Genomic DNA, 20,861 nt, shown 5'->3' with positions numbered 1-20,861 from the left:
ACTAAACAATTTTCCTACTCTGATCTTGGAGCATTTGGTTATGAAATGCTGGAGGTGTCTCTTCTACTTATTTTATTTTCCAGCTTGGTGGTAAATGAAGTCACAGTGGTCAAGTCATAGCTTTGTACATGATGGAGGCCTAAGGTGAAAAGCACAGGTCTATGTAGGGGTTAAAGTACTCTTATTTACCTGCATTTCAATTCCACACTGTTGCTACAGTGATTTTTTCTAAAGTGCAAGGCTAGATGGATCAATCGATCCCACATGTAAAAACCCTTCAATGGTTCAAGATCATCCATTAAAATAATACCTCTCTCCTTTCAGACTTGCCACAAAACCTTTCAGACTTGATCCAACAAAACCAATCCACTTGCCATTGCTCATTTTAACTACAGGAAGTTGATAGTATTTGCTTAGATAATAACAGTAGACAGTGTAGGTCCTTGTATCCAAAGAGACTGAAAGAACACCTAAAAACAGCTGATACCTTTTCACTGGGTGAATAAACAAATTAATAAACACGATTATTTTTATAAGACTTTAAACTAGCCCAGGGCTAGTTCATAGTCACAGGAGGAAATCTTAATAGAACTATCAATATTTCTAGGAACAAAGCATTACCATTGTGCTGGCTTGAACGAGATTGTGAACGCTCCCACAGGTAAGCTCACGTCTTCGACCACTTCATCTTCCGTTAGTGGCTGTGTGGGTTGAAAGGATTGGGAGGTGTGAGCTTCTGAGGAGTTCTGTCACTGGGCGTGGGCTTTGGGGTTTCAAAACACTCACACTCACCCCATTTTGAGTTCGTTCTCTCCGCCTCCTACTTGTGGAAGGAGATGTGAGCGCTTTGCGAGGCCTGCCACCGTGCCTTTTCTTCACCATTGCCGACCTTCATTCCCTGGAACCAGCAGCTCAGTTCAGTGTTTTCATTTTTTATTCTTTGTTTCTGGCTGTTTGAGACAGAGTCTCTGTGAATTCCTGGCTACACAGAACTCAGTGTAGATCAGGCTGTCCTCAAACTCACAGAGAACCTTCTGCATCTACACCTGCACCCTGCCCCCATACCAGCTTAAATGCTCTCCTTGAAAAATTGCCTTGGTCATGGTGTTTCGCCAGAGAAATAGAAAAATAAAACTCATCTACCAATATTAGAAACCAGGTCTGGCTGATCTTGCTAAGGATATGGGGCCCAAGATATTGAAGGATTTACTTGTGGTCATTTTCTTTCCTTTTTTTTTTTTTTTTTTTTTTTTTTTGTTAGGGATTAGCTGTGTAGGCCCAGCTGCCCTGGAATTCACTGTGGATCAGGCAGGCTTCTGCCTCTCATGTCCTGGAATTAAAGGTGTGTGCCACTACCACCCAGTTTATTTTCTAATTTATAAGACTAATATTTCTATTCTCTTAACATTCCAAAAGGGTTCTAACCACCTAACAAGCCACTGATTGAAAATAAAGTTGTAAAAAAAAAAAAAAAGAAAGAAAGAAAATAAAGTTGTAATCCAGTCTTCTGTTAGGTAGTAAATTTATTAAAATCTGGATTCCTTAATATCATTCAGTCATAAAAAAATCAATTAAAGAAATCATATATTAGTATTAATATGCCACACAGGTCATAAATCACAGGACACTAAGTACTAAGGAATAAGCCATCATTTAACAATCCTCAATGGATATTACTAGCTAAAATTATTTATGTGCTTTTTAAACTAAACAAGTGGGAAAACTTAACACAGAATGACTGGTTCTCTTAAACAGACCTAAGAACTCTGTAGATGATCATCTCCACATACAATGTACCTTTATCCCCAGTGTCACCAGAAACTTAGGCAACAGCATCACCACCTCCTCACAGGTCAAATAAAAATCTTTGGGGCCTAGCGGGATGACTCAGTCTGTGAAGTGTTTGCCTTGCAGGAACGAGACTGACGTTCAGATATATGGCACCCACCGAAAAAGCGAGGAGCAACGGTCCACACATGTAAGCCCAGGACTCGGGAGGCAGAAATGGGAGGATCCCTGGGCTTGCAATCCAGTCAGTCTAAGCAAACCAAGAAACTCCACATTCAAAATAGGTCCTTTCCAAAAAAAAAGAAAAGAAAGAAAGATAAGGAAAGAAAGAGAAAAGGAGAAAAATCTCAAAGCATTTCCTCTAAAATCAGAAACGAGACAAGATGTCCACTTCAACATAGTGTTTGAAGTCTTGGCTAGGGGGGTAAGACAAGTGATGGAGATAAAGAGAATGTAAACAGGGATGGAAGAAGCCAGAGCACCTGTGCTGGCTGGTTTTATGTCAACTCGACACAAGCTACAGTCTTCTGAGAGGAAACCTCCACTGAGAAAATGCACCCTTAAGATTGAGCTGTAGGAAAGCCCTTGGGCATTTTCTTTTTCTTTTTTTTAATTTTTATTAATTACAGTTTATTCACTTTGTATCCCAGCTGTAGCCTCCTCCCCATTCCCTCCCCAATCCCACTCTCCCTCCCTCTTCTTCTCCTATGCCCCTCCCCAAGTCCAATAATAGGGTAGGTCTTCATCCCCTTCCATCTGACCCTAGTCTATCAAGTCTCACCAGGACTGGTTGCATTGTTCCTCTGTGGACTGGTAAGTCTGATCCCCCCTCAGGTGGAAGTGATCAAAGAGCCAGCCACTGATTTCCTGTCAGAGACAGTCCCTAAACCTATTATTGGGGAACCCTCTTGAACACTGAGCTTCCATAAGGCTATTTCTGTGCAGGGGTTCTAAGTTATCTCCATGCATGGTCCTTGGTTGGAGTATCAGTCTCAGAAAAGACCCGTATCCCAGATTTTTTTGGTTCTGTTGCTCTCCTTGTGGAGCTCCTGTTGCCTCTAAGTCTTCCTATCTCCCCCTTCTTTCATAAGATTCCCTGTACTCTGCCCAAAGTTTGCTATGAATCTCAGCATATGTTTTGATACCCTGCTGGGTAGAGTCTTTCAGAAGCCCTCTATGATAGGCTCCTTGAAGAGGAACCTGGCTAAGATGTTCAATCTTTATTCAGAAGGGCATTTTCTTAATTAGCCATGGATGTGGGAAAGTCCGGCCCACCCTTAGGATAGTGGTCCTGGATGCTATCCAGGACAAATGCCAGATGGTGGTGGAGTATGCCTTTAATCCCAGCACTTGGGAGGAAGAGGCAGGCAGATCTCTGTGAGTTTGAGGCCAGCCTGGTCTACAGAGCGAGTTCCAGGGTGGCCAATGCTACAGAGAGAACCCTGTTTCAAAACAAAACAAGGAAGGAAGAAGGAATAAAGGAAGGAAGGCAAGAAGGAAAAAAAGAAGAAAGGAAGAAAAGGAAAACTAAAGAGAGCAGGATGCATAAGCCATGGAAATCAAGCCAGTAAGCAATGTTCCTCCATGGCTTCTACATCAGCTCTTGACTCTGGGTTCCTGCCCTGCTTGAGTTTCTGCCCTGCTTTTTCCCTGTGATAGACTGAAACCTAGAAGTTTGAGCAAAATAAACCCTTTCCTCCCAGGCTGGCTTGAACTTGCAGGGATACCTGCCTATGTCTTCCAAGAGCTGGGATTAAAGGTCTGTACACCTGGCAACTTTGTTTTTCTTAACAAATTATTATTATTATTATAACTATAATTATTGTTATTTGTTATAATATATGAATAATATCTACCCATTGCATAAACGTGCCATGTTTTCATTATCCATTCACCAGATAGTAGACATTTAGGTAGTTTCCATTTCTAGACATTGTGAATAGAGTTACCTGCTCATCAATGTTCCTTGCCAGCTTCATCTATGTATCTAGTTCAGGAGTACATAGTGAGGCCCCATCTCAAACTGCCCCCCCCCAAAAGAAAGAAAAACAAAATTATAAAATTTTCAGAAAAATGGATAGAGCAGGAAACTATCACGTGAGGGTACCTGGGCCCAGAACGTCAAATGTCACATGTTTTCTCCAACATGGATATTTGCTCTGGATCCTCAGATGTGTGTTTCATTCAAAAAACCCATCGAGGCCAGGAAACTATTAAAGGGCAGTGGGGGAGGGTCTTCCAAGAAGGGTAGGTAGAATGTAGTGATATAAAAGAGGAAAGAGGAATAATGAACAGGAAGGGTTAAATGGATGGAGGGATGGAAAGTCAGGGTAGTGGAGTGAGTGTGGGGAGGAATACAAAGCCAACACCTCCAAACATTATAGGCTGTTGCCATTACTCTTTGTTTGCCCTCCCAGAACTTGATGGTAAAACTCTATTGCTGAAGATAACATGTACTTAAGTCATAGAACATGGAAAAATCAAGCTGGTACTCACCTCAAAGCTTCATTCCTGTGGGCCAGTGTTCACAGTGCTGGAAAGTACAAGTACAGCACCACGAAAAGAAAAATAACTGCCAGTCCTACCCAGCTGAGAATCCTGTGGGCTACAGTAACAACTGGCCTGGAAAGATATACCCTCTGGAAGGAATGCTGGAAATGTTGTAGAAGCAACGGAACATTTTCTGATTGGATTTAAGGTCTGCTCTGTGAAACGGAATTTATAAACCAGTACCATTATTAGAGTCAAGAACTAGAGACAAGACATGTCTTTAGCCCTAGGGGTGAACCTAATGCAATTGTCCCGCTAAATGGATACAGTAACAAACTCTCACTGGGTTCTTATTCTTATTTTTAAGGTTTATTTTATTTTATTTATTTATTTGTTTATAATATTCTGCATGCATGTATGCCTGCACACCAGAAGAGGGCACCAGATCTGTAACATAGATGGTTGCTATGTGGTTGCTGGGACTAGAACTCGGCACTTCTGGAAAAGCAGCCAGTGCTCTTAACTTCTAAGCCGTCTCTCCAGGCCCTAGGTTCTTATTTTTATAACTATAGGCTAGTACCTCTTAACTCTCATCGGAGAAGCTTCTTCTTGCAGCAGAAGACAATTAACAGAGACCCACAACTTCAAGAGAGGATAAGAGACTGCAAAGTGCTCATCCCCAAATGGAAGATCAACATCACACTCCTGCCCCCAAGGCTTAGGAATTATCAAGAAGACAGGGCTGGAAGATTTTAGGAGCCAGGGGTGGTGGATGGCTACAAGGAAACAGTGGTTCCTGAAACACAAGGCAATTGAACGTATGAACTCACAGATGTTATGACAGCATGCTTAAGACCTGCAGAAGCTCAGGCAGACAACGCCCAGAACACAGGCAGAGGGTGGGGCTTTGCTAGCTTTATGGGGGTTGGAGGGGCTCAGTTTTCCTTAAGGGTCTGAACCCTTAAAGAAGGGTAGACCAACCACACTGGCCCCACATCCAAGTGTGCTTGAGCAATACAAATTGGGCTTTAAAAAAAAAAAAAAAAAAAAAAAAGAAGAAGGAAAATAGAAGGCACAAAGTTGGATGCATGGGTGGGGAGGTGGAGGTGGATCTGGGAGGAGTTGAGAGAGAAAAGATGAAAATGATCAAAATATATTATATAAAATGCTCAAAGAATTTTTTTAAACTTACTGGAAAAATAAAGTGGAGAGCAACTGAAGAAGATATGCTGTGTCAACATGCCTATGTGCACCTAAAGTCACACCTATGCACACATGAACACATACACAGTCTACACCTGGCCACGAAGCTCCTGACAGCCTTGACTGTAGTGTCTCTAAACTAATCTTGTCACCCTCAGTGCTACCGACTTTAAGTTCCCTATGCACCCTCAGCCATCACGCTTGCCCTCCTTTTCTGTCTCCACAGCAGACAATTTCTTTTCTCATCCTCCAAGTATAAAACATCCAGCAGTTTACAGTGACATGTCCTCCTCTCCAAGGCCTCAGAGCCTCCAGGTGCTCAGCCTCCCTGTCTTTACAGCTCCATCTCCTTTCACCGGCTTGCCCAGCACGTCCCAGCCACCTGGCCATGTTTTGTTTAGCTGAGTTTAACACCTGCCTTCTCTCAAGTTTGTCTAATGCTTTCTTCCCTGTATGCAGACCTTAATAAAGACATCATTCCTCCAGTCAGTCTCTAAAGTGATGGTGTACTTTATCATGCCAACAATGGTACTTTTAATTTTTGTCTTCTTCCACTAAAGTGGAAGCGCCTTCTGGGTGGAGTCATGTGATCCACATGCTCGGGACCAGTTCCTGGCACAGAACATATTTGTCAAGTAACCGAGTGGCCCCTGCCAACAGGACCTCCTTTTCAAAATACTAAATGCCAGTGCTTTGTCAGACACAGCACACCTCGAAAACAAACAACCTATCTCTTTGACGGAATATTTCAAACCACTCGTGATAAGACTGTATTCTAAAGTAAAGAGATAACTTGTCATGGACACACACCACAGACCGTTCATCTTTCATTCCCACTGGATTACGATCCAACGGCATGATTTCAGCACCCTGATCTTCAGACTAAATCTGATGACTTATTTCCTTTCTTTAGACAATTGATAAACAGAAACTCCTGGTCAATTCTCAGTATCATTTACTCCATCTTTCATCTTTGGAAACCTGTCTGCATCATCTCAGTGCAGCTGCAGCTCCACTCTGTGGAGAAACAAGGAAGACAGGTTGAGGAATACAATATTGGTATGTTTCCTGGGTGCACACTGAGAAAATCGGCTAAACTATGTATAAGAGGTGGGAATCTATTAAAAAAAAAAAAAAAAAAAAAAAAAGCTTACGCATACAGTAAAGGGTCAATGACTATTTGTTTCCTATTCAGGTAGGAAAGTAAAATCTCTAAAAATTAAATCTGAATCAGGGCCCAATATATTTAATAATCTACCTGCTCTCTCTCCCATCTTCCATTTCTTATTTCCATTGACTTGAAACAGCTTGGCAACATTCTTTTAGGTATTTCAGCCCCGACAGTAGTTACTAAGACATGCATTTAAAGAATCACGAACACAAAATACAAAGTTCATTCTGGTCAGACCTAGAAACGAAATAATTAAAAGCAAATGATTTCCTATGTCTAGATGGAGATTCAGCCATGGCAACAAGCAGAGGCAGCATGACCTTTTCTGAAACAGAGGGGGGAAAAAAAAGAATGTTTTTCACTGACTAGCCTCTCTTGACCCTGGCACAGGGAAAACAATCCATCACGAGGCTGCCAATAGATAGGGGTAAGAACAAATCAAGACCTCAGCAATGTCCACTTGGCACAGCTTCCTGGTTCAGCTGCAGAAGTGAGTTAATGATCCCTCCCAGAAAAGCCCAGAAATTGTTAAACATGTCTTTGAATGTGGCTGCCTTGAGATCATGGGTCTCCAAGCCACTACGGGCAAACTCAAGGCAAGAGGGGCATATCTGCTACTGTGTCACAGCTAAGATCTTCAGCCATTTCAGATTAGCTTCAACGTGTGAATGATGGAAACACTGTCACTGTCCCTTCTGTAGCCCCCGCCCCCCCCCCCCAAGAGTTGAGTGTGAGCTTCAGAGTGCATTAGGTTTTTCACTGAACTTACTTCTCTAGAAATTTCAACTCAGAGAAACCAGAAACTTAGCAAAGTTTATCTCTGCTGGCCTAAGATAAACCCTTTATCTCCACCCTCCCTCAAGCCTCCGTCCCTCTTTAGCCCTCGAGTTCTTTTTCTATCAAAACAGCCTTAAAAGCTGAGGTCAAAATTCCTGATCTCTAAAATAAATGTTTGTTGGCGCTGTAAGAGTGACCTTCCTCAAGGAGCTGGGTAGGAGGCAGAACTCTGAGATCCAGCATGTGCAAGAATCACAAAGCAGGCGGGGAGACTGCAGGGGAGGTTCCTGGAACCTGTGAATCTGCACAGTACAGCAGCTGCCTGCTTGGCCCACACTGTGACTGCAAATTCATTTCAAAATGCAAGTATAGACTCTTTCCTCGGCTAGGTCATAGTCCACAGATCTGCAAACAATTAATTCTCCCTTCATGGAAAAAAAAAAAAGTACAAGGATACTTAAAGGATAGAGTTACTACAAAGGAGGAAAATGTTAGAGGAGACAATGACTGACCTGTGTTTTCACAAATGTGTAAGAGTTTGTCAACAGATGTAACCAAACCATGGTAAGCAACGGATCAAAATGCTTGACATAGGGTAGAATAAAAGTCTTATTTCAGCAGTATGGACATTAATGTGGCTGTCTTTCTCTTTTAGAAGCTTCTACCTTAGATATTCTGAACTCTGTTTACAGTCATTAGCGTTCAGTTTTAGAACATAAATATGTACTGAGCCTGTGATTGGCAGATATATACTGTGTGGACTACAATGATGACTGAGACCTAGCCCACTGCAAAGCAGCTTACGACATAATAGGTTTAGGCAGAAATAACAGCAAATCACTCAAGACGAAATTCAGGAAATCCCCAAGTCTGGACAGAGTTCTCTTCAAGGCTGCCAGCAGCAGTTCCTGCCTGGACCAGCCTTCCCTTAGCCAACAGCATGGAGGCCGGTTAGAAGAAGCAGGGTTTTGCTGAGGCTGCAAATGTTGACAACTGGCCCACAACCTGTGGTGACATCAGCCTGTCTGGGCCTCTGTGTTGAGACTTTGAGCTTGATGACCAAGAAGCCTTGCCTTGGCTAGCCATCTACCTGGTTGTTCTGGGTAAGTATGAGTCGGGTAAATAGTTTCTTGAGGCTGGAATTTTCTAACAGTTTGGGTAAATGTTCTCCAAAGTTCCTGATGTTGGCCCACCCATACTTTTCCTTGAAAAAAAAAAAAAAAGTCTCATCCTTTCTCTTTCTACCTTTTAAAGATATATGGGTAAATTTTGAATTAGCTGTTTCTCTCTCTCTCTCTCCCCCCTCTATCTCTGGTTTTGTTGAGTTGTTGAGTGTGGGAATATGGACAACCCATGCTTAAGAAGGTTTCTCGCCTTGATGAAAGCCTGTAGGTCCAATTTCACATCTTCAGATTCCCCCACTTGTATGCTGACAGAAGTCCTACCCTGTAAAATCATCCATTCCAAAGGATAAAAGCATTCTCTGTAAACACCAAAGTATTTATTTGATTGAAATACACACACACACACACACACACACACACACACACACACACGCTGGGAAGATGGCTCAGCGTGACGGTGCTTGCTGCCACACCTGCCCGCCTGAGTTCCATCCCCCCACCACACATGACGAAAGGAGAGAAGCAAACATTGCATGTGCACATCACAGCAATGTGCCCCACCCCCACACGCATAACAAATAAATGCAAAACTATATAATAGGGCATTTTGTAGTTTAGACTCATAGACACAAATACATCTCAGAGACCATCCCATCTCATTGTTTTATGGTTTTGCTTCATTCTGTCTGTTTTGTAGGACTAGGCTGTGCTGAGGACCTCACACATGCCAGGTGAGTAAACACTGAGCTGTATCCCCAGTCTCCTTTTAACTCTTTTGAGACAGAATTTCTCTATGCAGCCTAGGCTGACCTTGAATTCACCCTTCCAGAAAGGATTGAACTCATGACCCTTCTGACTCAGCCTCCCAAGCAGCTATAATTAACAAGCTTAGACCATCTTGTTTTATGGATTGAAGAAATTTACTCTGATTCTGTTCATTTATTCACTCATTCAAAACTGGCAGGGTTTATCCCAGTGACTACTAATGTGCTATTTCAGTTCCATTAGCATCAATGGCCATTTCAAAGGCGTTATTGAGTTGTACCCTACTTTAGCACATCAGACACTATGGAGAAGAGGCCAGCACCTAGCAGTTTAGCAAGTCATTCTAATACACCCACGAGTCTGAGGCTCCCTTCTCTGTGCCCTATTAGTCAGGTGTATTAGTCAGGGCTCCTTAGCTAAACTGGATTAAACCAGAAAGGGAATCTGTTAGGCCACACAAATGACCATTTCAGGGAGCAATACTTCTTCCAGAATAATCTGTGAAAAATGGTATTTTTTTTTCAATAGCTTCATATGCTCTGCTCTGTTAACTAAATACCCTTCCAGTGGGGCTGTCCACACCTTACTCCTAAATAAACCAATGCTGCCCGGCTTCCTGTTGCCTTCCAACAGATATTTCGGCAAGATGTTTGTGCTGTTCCATTCCTTAACCACATCATGTCCATGGTCCCCATTCTCACTGCATCCATGACATAACTTGGGCCAAAACCCTTTCCATTCTCTCGTCCCATCAGATATCCTGCCTCGGCTTCATGAACAGGCTCATGTTCTATCATAGTATGAAAACCCTGTGTCTGCTCTAACCCTGCCTTACACATAGCCTTTTGAGCTCTTATTCCATCAAGTATCTGACCCATATGGCATAAGCCACTGATTATCATTCTGTCAGGAACTGTTTTAGTATTTCTAAAACCTGGTATTCATTTCATTAAATGTACATGACAGGAAGGGTTAGAGGATAGTTAAACCGACAGGGTGGAAAGGACTTAGCTAGCAGATACTAACTCTTCCTTGCCAGGTTCCAATGTGCTTGAACATAATATGACCTTTGTCCCTAATCTTCAATCTGTCTCCCCCACCTAATGATGTGTTTGAGAGAAGCTACTCATGCTTGTTACAGCTCCTTTCTCTCTTCGCTTTGGGGGATTTACCAGGAGAGCCTTCAGAAGAAGATGCCTGCATCAGGGCACAATGGGAGGTGGGGATGTGGGCTGCCTGGTGATTTAACTGATAGCTACATTCATATCTGAGCTGAAGTTACTAACGCTTTCATTACTGAGAAGCAGACAGTCTCCAAAACTCTGTGACAAGGGGCACTTAATTTCCATTTGCTTGAGTTAATCATTGGTCCCTCGGATGATCTGAAACTCAGGAAAAGAAGAGAGGGGCTATTATCATCATCACAATATAATTAAATAATCGATGGCAATCACATCGTCTCAAGTTTTGCACAGCCCTCCTCAAGATTCATTCAATTTTCCCAACTGGAAACTACCTTCTTTGCCATTTATATCAGAGTTCGCCATGAGTGACAGACTGCTGGTTTTTCACCAGATGCATTTTCTTCTGCTTCATAAAAAGTAACAAGACATCTAAATTTTTAAGGCAGTAAATGGCAGCAGACCCAAATAAAGACATTTCTCACCTAGGTGTCAAGTATGTGCGATTGGCTAGTGATGGCCAACTGAGGAAACCGCATTTGGCATCTGGGAAACAATGGAAGTGGAAACAAAGTGCATCTTTTGCTTCCTCATTCTTCCCTTCTCTTCCCAGAAATGAAACCCTAATGTCTGGATGGAGAGTGGCCCTTCTGAAGCCTGAACTGGGAGACAGAACAGGCTCTTACATGCTGAAGACAGCACATGGTTCAATCCTTGGGAATTTTGCAAGCTGCTTGTGAAATCCTTGTGGCTTGAAATTGTTCATGGTAGGAATATTTTCACCATAGGAATTAAGCAAATGCTACACAAATCAAAACACTCCTTCCTCCTTACCCCTTGCCCTAAAAGCCAGTTTCCACACACACTACTGTTGAAATGGTAGAGGAGAAGGGCCTCGAGGCTGGGAGAGTCATGAACAGCTCATCATTCAAGGCTTGATCTATGTGAGACAAAAGTCAGTCTTCGCCTTGCCTAGGCATTTCCACGTCTGCTTTCTGCCTGACAAAGCCACACCTAATTGTAAAACAAATGCTCACAATGAACCCTTGGGGGTCCAACTACGACATGCTTGTAGCTTGGAGATAATCAAGAAACTCAAAAAGAATATCTGACTAGTTTTGCTTAAGTCAAGGATCCACATCCTTAGAATAGTCTGTGGCAGCCAGTCATAGGACAAACCTTCCCACCCACAACTGTCATTGTCATAGACCCTTGTCATAGACACCTGCAAAAGAAGCTATTTATGGGCTAAGCATGGAGTCTGAAGTAGTTCACTGATGCTACCGAGAGACCAAAAGATTAAAAATCAGCTATTATTTAAGGCCTGAACTAGGTGGGTGGAGAAGTCCAGTAATGCCCTGAGGGGAAGGACTGCCTTACTGCATTCTTTCCCCACCCACTAGAGATACAGTTGCTAGGAAACTGGCCCATCCCCCTAGGGAGGGACACCAGGTCAAAACGGTCTGGGGACCTTCCTATAGCCAATCAATTCAAAATGTAGCATTTTGACCAATAGATGCTTGCCAGGCAGGAATCGCCCCTGCCTTGGGCATTCTGGGATGGACCAGAATCTTTAAATCACCCAACTAACCTGAGCACAGGGCTCTCAGCTCCTACTGCTTCGGTGGTTGGGGGTGTGTGGGCCCAAGCTGCAGCTTGTAATTTACAATAAAAAGAACCTCATGTATTTACAGCAGAGTCTGTTTATTCCTGGTCTTTTGGGGTTCGTGAACTGGGCAGAACATGGTATCTAATGTCATTCTATATTGTCAAATGCATCTGTTCAAGCATGAATGTCTGAATTATTTTCCAAAAGTACCTTATAATAATTTAAATGTGTTCTTTTTATAATTATTAGATACCGATGTTCTATGCTCTACTAAGTATATCATTTTGTACCATGTTACCTGAGTTCATGTCTTGCTCATTCTAATATGTTTTCTGTCTCTCTCTCTCTCTTGCTCTCCATTAGTTGATTCAATTTATTTTGGTTCTTGTAGTGAGAATCATGTAATTTTGATTTCTTTACATCTACAGAAATATTATGGGAATATGTTTTCATTTTAATCCCACGTTTGGGGATATAGGACTGCTTCACAGCAGCCTTATGCTCTGGAAGGGACATGGTTTTGCCAGCTGCAGATAGTTTCTGCAAGTATGGGACATTTAGAATTCTGGGAACTTTTCAGAGGATATATAAATATATAAATACTAGGACCCTGAGAGGCATTGTTGCTGTTGCTGGCTGGTTGATGGTTGAATGTTCTTGGTTGCTGCTTGTCAAATAGTCTTGTGCCAAGAAATGAAAAGAATTTAGATATCCTGGCAGGGAAGATAAAACTTGACCCAAGGAGTTTGACACCTGTAGTCAGCAGGAAGTAGTCTAACAATAATGCCACCCCTTTTTCCTCTCTATCCTTTTTTTCTCTCCTAACACTAATCTAGTGTTAGAGGTTAGTAAGGGGGGAGAAGGGTGGAAGAGAGAAAAAGGAGCCCACAAAGTAGCAAATGCCGACTACAGGTTCTACCACACCATTCTAATCAGTCATGCCTGACTGGACCTGTTCAAACAATGATGCTTTATCTGCAGAAAGGTGTGAGAGTACACCATAGCAGCCTTCAAATGCCCAGTGCGTGCAGGCCAAAAACACTCACCACAAAATAGAGGGTAATTTTGTGACTGTCCCTTAGACAACAAGGAGTTGCAGAAGCTCTTTGACCTTATGAAAGGCCCAGAGATCACTGCATCAGGGGAGGATGACCAACCTGGATAGCTGGAGGCTTATCATGTGTTCAGGAGAGCTGAAGAGACTACAGAGGCCATTGTCACAACAGTAAACGGAAATGCATTTCCAATTGGCTTTGACATAATGACCTTTAATCATCCCACTGAATTAATAATGGTACACAAATCCAAGGGTCTAAATTTAGCACTAAATTGCATACACTTTAAGTGAATTCATGCATGGTCTGTTATTAGCTCCTTGTCTGGATCACACATGCCTGGGAGAGCTGAGTTGAAGTACACAGATAGGACAAGATTCTTGACAAGTAAAGGAGAATATGGTGCAAAAAAAAAAATGCTCCCAGAGAGGAAACGGGTTCCAGTGTCCTATGACAGTTAACTCTTAGCAACTATTCCACCACATAGGAACGGTCACCCATGAGGTCCCAGTCCCTTCACTGATCCCTGATTTTAAGATGGACATATGATTCTAACTAGGTCAATAAGAATATTAGAATGTTATTAGTATATTTGCTGTCTCCCTCAAAGGAGATGCGAGAAAGGGATGTTCCCTCTGCTCCTTTGAGTAAGATGCCTCCCTAGAAAGTAGGCTTACTGTAGAGGAGTAGACCCTAGTTCAGCAGTTGAAAAAGAAGACTCAGAGGAAAAGGGGAATGAATGAATCCACTGAACAGGGACTTTAAAGGCCACAGGAAGAAGAGGCATTCTTCCCACAGTCCCAAAGTATGGGAAGAAGCATGCTTAGGTTCTGGCCAGCATCCCAAATAAAGACAAGAGAGAGGAAGCAGAAAAATTGCGTCTTAGAAAGATGGGCAGGTCCAAAGAAGATCATGCTGGTTGGTAGGGATGGAGCTAGGGAGCAGGAATTCTGGGAAGGAAAAGTACAGTATCATATTAAAGGGATAATTATTCCACCTAATTTTTTAGCAGGTAGATAAGTGTACCTTCCTGGGGTAGCCCTGCCTGCCTCAGCAGTTGTCCCTTGGGTATCAAGAATTGCTATCATTAAGAACAAAATAAAACTACATCCTGGTCCATGTTTAAAGAACTTACATGCGTTAGGAACCAGGATTGCAGCTAGTCAGCCTTTCAGTTCACCCACTTCTTTGATGAAAGAGGAAGGCTTTAGAGAAAACAAATGATACGTTTTTCAGAGAAGCTGAAGTCCCTTTCATAGCCTCTTCTTACATGGAAAGAACTGGACTGGGCCCTCCCCAGGATGAAACTGTAATCGAGAAGTTGGTTGCCACCATCAGCACTGAGCTGTGTAGCGGAGGGTGGCTTTGGGAGGAAAGGGCATGGTCTTTGAACTCAGACAGTACCTGATCCTTGAGAGAAAAAAAGGAGAAGGAAAGTGATACTAAAGTGGAGGTGACATGTCAGATACCAAGGCTCTCTCTACACTCTCTGGAGCAGCAAAAGCCAAAGGGTTTCTTCACAGTTCATATCAACTACAAAGTGGCTGGAGCTAGGCCAACAAGCTTTTCAGTTATGCTTTATTATGCTGTGAAGCACATCAAGAGAAACTCATCAAGGACCAAGGATGGGTGGGAGAGCCCACCCTCTTAAGAGCCAGCGCACACCTTTGATCCAAGAGAGGCAGAGGAAGGCAGATCTCTGTGGTCCAAGGCTGGCCTGAGCTACAGAATAAGACCCAGGATAGCCAGGGCAACATAGAGAAACCTTGTCTTGGAAAAACAGAAAACAACAATAAAAAAGAGCCAGCCCATGTAGCTCAAGACAGAGATATCAAAAATTCTACATGAAATCAAGAAGCATAGCTAGCGCTGGCCAGATAAACAGCGACAGCCTACAGGAAAAGATAATACAGCAGCCTCACTAAAGCAAGAAAGAGAAGTATAGGCTTCAGATCCTACAGCAAGGCAGGGGTTGGGGTTTGGGAGGTTGTTAATACTAAGGATTAACACCTCCCCCTCTTTGGAGGAGGAGGCAGAGGCTTTAAAAGCAACTGATTTTAAACTTTTTTTTTAAACGCACACTGCTGAGTCTTAAGATATTCGTGAGCTTTTTAAACACTGGAAGTGACCCAAGTCAGGGACACTGAACTGAGCTGCCATAAGGAAAGCTTTACAGCAGGTAGCAGGCAAAGAACATTTTGACAGAATACACTCAGTAGCAATTACAGGAAAAAGAAAACCCTTTCATGTTTGTGCCCGGATACATACAGACAAACATCCTCACTAACCTGTTCTTATGTCAATATTTGCACTTCCTGAATGCAAGGTGAAATGTCCCTCCACAGAGGTTCCGATGGAGGCAAAGGGTGGGGCACAGTGACAATGTGATGAGGTCTTAGGGTTAGGGTAAAGTCTTCATCTAATCACACTCTTCATGAGCAATTCCACTTGTCACAGAGGTTGCTGCAAAAGTAGTTGACCTTGTGATATGGTTTATGACTCAATGGCTGTTCTTATACCTGCGTGAGGTAAATGAAGACTTGAATACAACCAAATTAAGACTGGGAATGGAGAACCAGAGAATGGAGAACTACTGTGTGGTGGCCCTTGGGAGCCAACCCTTACCTATTTTTCCTTCCTTTTCTCTATACATTAAAAAAAAAGTTATTCCAGAAGTTCTTTGACTTATCAGAGCTGATAGAATGCCCAACATCTGAACTCTGGACTGTGGATCATAAGGTGATACCCATTTTCTTTCCCAGCCACTGAAGTCTCAGAATAAATAAATCAGGATGAGGAATGACATGTAAAATAATTCCACATTTATAGTTTTCTATGCAACCTTTTCCAGGGGCCAGTGTTCCCAGGTGGACAGACCGGGAGGAGTCCACCAGCTGACACTTGGGCTCAGGGGTCAGTTCCTCATCCTTAGGTAAACTGTGGTCAGGGGTAAAGATAGCTCCCTCCATTCCCCCTGATCCAACACTTCCTTTCCCAGAGGGTCTGAAAAGTGGCGCCAGACATTCTCAGCATTCCTGTCGTTCCCTAAGGGCTGAGGCAACTCTAACCCTTATGTCCTCAGGCACCTGAGGAACTGCTCTTCTGTGGGGAGCTGAGTGCAAAGACAGGAGAAAGCCCTAAAGGAAACACAGGAGGGTAGAAAGTTCAATAAACAAGCTTGGTCTAACCTGCAACGCAAGGTTTCCCTGCTCTGCAGTGACTCACCTAGGGACGAAAAGGGAGCTGAAAGTCCTCAAATAAAGATTTTTTTTTAAGGTAAAATAACTTGCTCTGTGGTGTGTGTGTGTGTGTGTGTGTGTGTGTGTGTGTGTGTGTGTGTGTGTATCTGTCTGTCTGTCGATCCATCTGTTGGTCGGTTGGTCGGTCTGTGTATCCTGTGGGTGTGAGGAAGGCTCAATGAATCTCAAGTGTTTCAGTCAGAGTACTAAAGCAACTACTGCAGCTTTGGAGCCCCTGTGCTGGGCGCTCTGAGGAACTTTTCTCCTCCTGCTTCTCGCCTCAGCCCTCCCTCCCTTTGTCTTTCCCGTACACAATCGGGGAGTTTGCTTTGGTCAATTGGAGAATTGGAAGGTGCCCCTGTATTTCAGTCAGTAAAACTACACACAGCCGCTAGAGGGCAGTGCCGATAGCAGTCTCCAGATTTCCGCTCTCTCCACACTCAGCCTGGCCCATCAGCACATCCTGTAACAGGATGTTTCTGAACTCTTCCTTCAATTCTCCGCGTAAATAAACAACTCAGGCTGGATACACCCAGACTCACATCCCAGTAACCCCCTGCGGATCACGCAGGTTCAAATTCCTGGTAAATCCAGAGCTTTGCCTAATTTTATAGCATACCATAATCAGAGTTTAAGCTTTGGAATTTCTCTCAAATGCTGTCCCTGAGAGCTAAGAGAACTTTGCAGAGAAAGGCCAAGTTAAATGATCTAGGGTGAATAAAATTAAATTAAAAAAAATTATCTAGGGCAGCTTTAATTGTACAAGATTCTGTTTTGTTTCTGCATTCAAGTTCTCGGCGTTTGCCTTCGTCAAAAGCAGAGAAGCTCAGCTGGGCAAAATCTGTAAGATTACTCGTGTACACAAAACACGGGCACGGAGAGCCAAGGATGTTTGTCTTGGAATGAGTATAAACTGAGGTCGGCTGAGTCTGTCTCAGTGGACCAAGAAAAGTTACAGAAGTCTTGGGCTCCATGGGGCAGAATTTCTTTCCCAGATAGTTCAGCTTAGGGTTTAGGGCCCTTCCTAGGAGCACCCCAGCGTTAGTACTAGAGTAACTGTGAGTACTAGAAGTAACCGTCTAAACCAGTGGGTTTCAGCCTGTGGGTCGCGACCCCATCGGCAACTCACTATCTTCAAAGCTGTTTACATTATGATTCATAACAGTAGCAAAATTGCAGTTATGAAGCAACAACGAAGGTAATTTTATGGCTGGGGAATCGCCACAACATGAGAAACTGTATTAAAGGGTCACAGCGTCGAGAACCAACAGACACTAACCTTGGGGCTGAAGACCTGAGTGAAGCTGAATCAGGCGTGAAGAGGACGCATGTCTCAGACAGAGCTTTCTGGACCCTAGCACTGGTGTTGTGCGTCTTTAGACAGTGGTATTTACTGATACCAAGCTTATCATTGGTTTCTCAGCAAAGGCAGATAAGGTGAGGGAAATGTTTGTAGGCAGAGATTTCTGGAATTTCCCCACAGTGCTGAAATAGCATCCAGAGTTCAAGAAGGCCATATTTGGACAATGATAAGTATGTTATTTTCTTCTATCTTTTGTGTTTTCACTGCTATATAATAACATTTAACCTTCAGTGCTTTGGTCCTAGAACTGTCCCCAAAGCCTCTGGTCTCCAAACACAGGAGATCCAGACCCTCCAAGGGTCACGGACATATACTATGTTTCCTAAGAGAAAACTAAGGTAGAGGCAATGCTTACTGAAATCAGTTAGGTGGGAATTCTAGGTTAAATACTAAAATGGCACAGAAGTCTTCCAGGGCTGGGTAGCACTTTCACTGCAGGCCTAGAGAAAGAAAGTACAGAATAGCAAAGATGGAAGTGTGTTGAAGGAGGCTGCCCCGGAACTTGAACCAGAGGCTTTCAGGGATTTACCCCTGACCCAGCAAAATCTGAGATAGTGTTGACAAAGGGCGGAGGTGTTCTGGAGAGTCTGTGGCCACCGCCCTCACTCACCTGCTCACGACCTCTCAGGCCTTGTCAGGAAGACGTCAACAAGACCTTTTCTTTACTGGCATTTTGCTTACAGGCCGGTGTACCCCAGGAAATCAAGAAACAACCACCTCTTCTCTCCCACTTCACCTTTACAAATCCCAGATCTGGCACACTGGGAAAAATAAAAACAGAACTAGGGGAGAGAGAATAAACAGTCCGTGAAGTCCCGGTAGGAACTTGGCTAAATAGAGTTGTTTCGGTACATGACAAGTTGGCCTCGGTCTGTGTTCTTCTGAATGTATAATTGATGGGGCCCATCTGTTTCCAGTAAAGGAACTTTTGTTTTGCCTTTTTTCCTCTCTCTCTCTCTACTTTCACGCAGAACGAATGGCTTTCTCATTAGCAAGTGTTCACAGGCTCTCAGAAAATGGGTTTAGAAGGGAAGGTCCCCCTCCCCCACACCCTGCCACCGCATAGACTGCCAGCCGAGTGGAGGCTCTGAGCAGGTTAAATGAGAAGTCCTGCTGGTCTCTTGCAGGGAGCAGCTCAGGTGAGACTACTGAAAACCACAGGACGGTGCAGCCATTCCAACCACATGGCACGCTCGTGAATGTGTGGACGGGAAGCCAGAATGCAGCTTCCCACCCCAGCCCCTTGTAGCTCCTGGACTTCTAGAAGCAGAGCGAAGTAAAGAAAAGGAAAGTCTTTGAGGTCTCCGAGCTCATTCTGCAGGTATTTGTTGAGAACTCAGTCTATGCCTCAGGCATTGGAGTGTACTAATGATTAAGATCTAGCAGAGCACAAGAAAGCCTAGCTTAGTTCTTGCCTTTACAAAGAAACACACCAATTCAAAAGCGAAACAAACAAGCAAACAAAAAACCAAGAAAGAAACTTTACGCAATTTTAATTTCACAGGCACAAAGGCAAAAGGGAGGGAGGGAGGGAGGGAGGGAGGGAGGGAGGGAGGGATGCATCGGTGAGGATGAAAACTATGAGAGTCCACCCTGATCTGCTGAGGGAAGTTCCTCAGAAAGCTGGAGAGTCACCACATAGTTCAACAATTCCACCTGTAAAGGAATGCCTACGAGAACTGGAAGCATGATCATACAGCAACTAAACGCATGGATATTTAACCAACCCCCAAACAACCCAAAAGTCCTACCAGCTGATAAAGAAGACTGCGTTCTGTAATTACAGGCCAGTGTACCCGATTTAGTCATTAAAGGAGGACTAGAGTGCCGATGCATTTGATGACATGGGTTAACCCAAAAACATGCTCAGTGAAAAAAGTCAGACAAACTCACAGCAAATACTCTTTATAGAAAATGCCCAGACAAGGGCAAAACCACAGATAAAAGTAGATCAGCTGTTGTCCTATAATTGGGAAAAAAGTAATGGAGAAGAGGATATTAGTGGATGGATATGTGATAACTGGAGCTTGACTGAAAATGTTCAGAAATTATATTTGATGACTGCACAACCTTTTGAATCTACTAAAATATATACTATATTTTAAAATATATATACTGAATTATATATATTTTAAAGGGGACTTTAGGTTAACTAGCACTGGATAAAACAAGGTAATTCCATCTCATGTGATATGTGTCATATTAGAACAGAATGCTGGTTCTGCATAGCTGAACTAGAAAAAGAAACTCAGAAAGTACTCATAAAAGAAGAGACTTTAAGCATGACTAGCGGGAGGAAGAGGGACAGAGGAGGAAGAATGGACCAACAGAATGCACTTAGAGCTGGGTGTGGGTACAGAGTCCATGAAAGGACTCTGGCCAGCCCGAGCATGGCCAACAAGGCTCCGGCAGGCCTTGCTCTTCTCCCCATTCCCTCTGCCTTACTAAAAACTATTACAGTCCTAAAGCTAGCCACCAAGGTCCATTACCTTATATGGCCACGTCTTCCTCTTGAAGCTGACTACCCAGGTCCACCTATCAAATTGCTAAAGTCCAGCAATCAAAAATTCCCCTTGGGGCTGGAGAGATGGCTCAGTGGTTACAAGCCCTGTCTTGTACCAGCTCTTCCAAAGGACCCGAGTTCAACTCCCAGCACCCACATGGCAGCTCACAACTATCTGTGACTCCAGTTCCAGGTGCACAGAAAAATAAAATTAAAGAAATTAACAAAAAGGTTCCCTTCAGCTTACCTAAATAACATGCCCGGACCTCATGAAACTGAAAAGCTTCTGTAAAGCAAAGGACACCATCATCAAAACAAAACGACTGCCTACAGATTGGGAAAGAATCTTCACTAACCCTTTATCTGACAGAGGACTAATATCGAGTATATACAAAGAACTAAAGAAGCTGAAAAGCAGCAAACCAAGTAATCCAATTAAAAAATGGGGAACAGAGCTAAACAGAGAATTCTCGACAGAGGAATATCGAATGGCAGAGAAACACTTAAAGAAATGTTCAACCTCATTAGCCATTAGGGAAATGCAAATCAAAAAGACCCTGAGATTTCACCTTACACCCATCAGAATGGCCAAG

The 20,861-nt window shown here is 43.2% G+C and overlaps 1 long non-coding RNA gene across 1 annotated transcript; it reads right to left on the bottom strand.

The window, feature by feature from the left end:
* Positions 1-627: 627 nt before the first annotated feature.
* LOC129690537 (uncharacterized) lies at positions 628-17,738 on the bottom strand. The gene is made up of 3 exons (XR_008722297.1): positions 17,682-17,738; positions 793-898; positions 628-701 (listed from the first exon to the last, which is right to left on the bottom strand). It is a non-coding gene; the product is annotated as an uncharacterized LOC129690537 (long non-coding RNA).
* Positions 17,739-20,861: the final 3,123 nt, after the last annotated feature.

This window comes from Psammomys obesus, unplaced genomic scaffold (assembly GCF_907164565.1).
Source record: "Psammomys obesus unplaced genomic scaffold, mPsaObe1.curated_primary_1811, whole genome shotgun sequence".
Taxonomy (NCBI): domain Eukaryota; kingdom Metazoa; phylum Chordata; class Mammalia; order Rodentia; family Muridae; genus Psammomys; species Psammomys obesus.
Note: the sequence above shows the minus strand (reverse complement) of the source record. Positions and strands in the feature narration are given on the sequence as shown.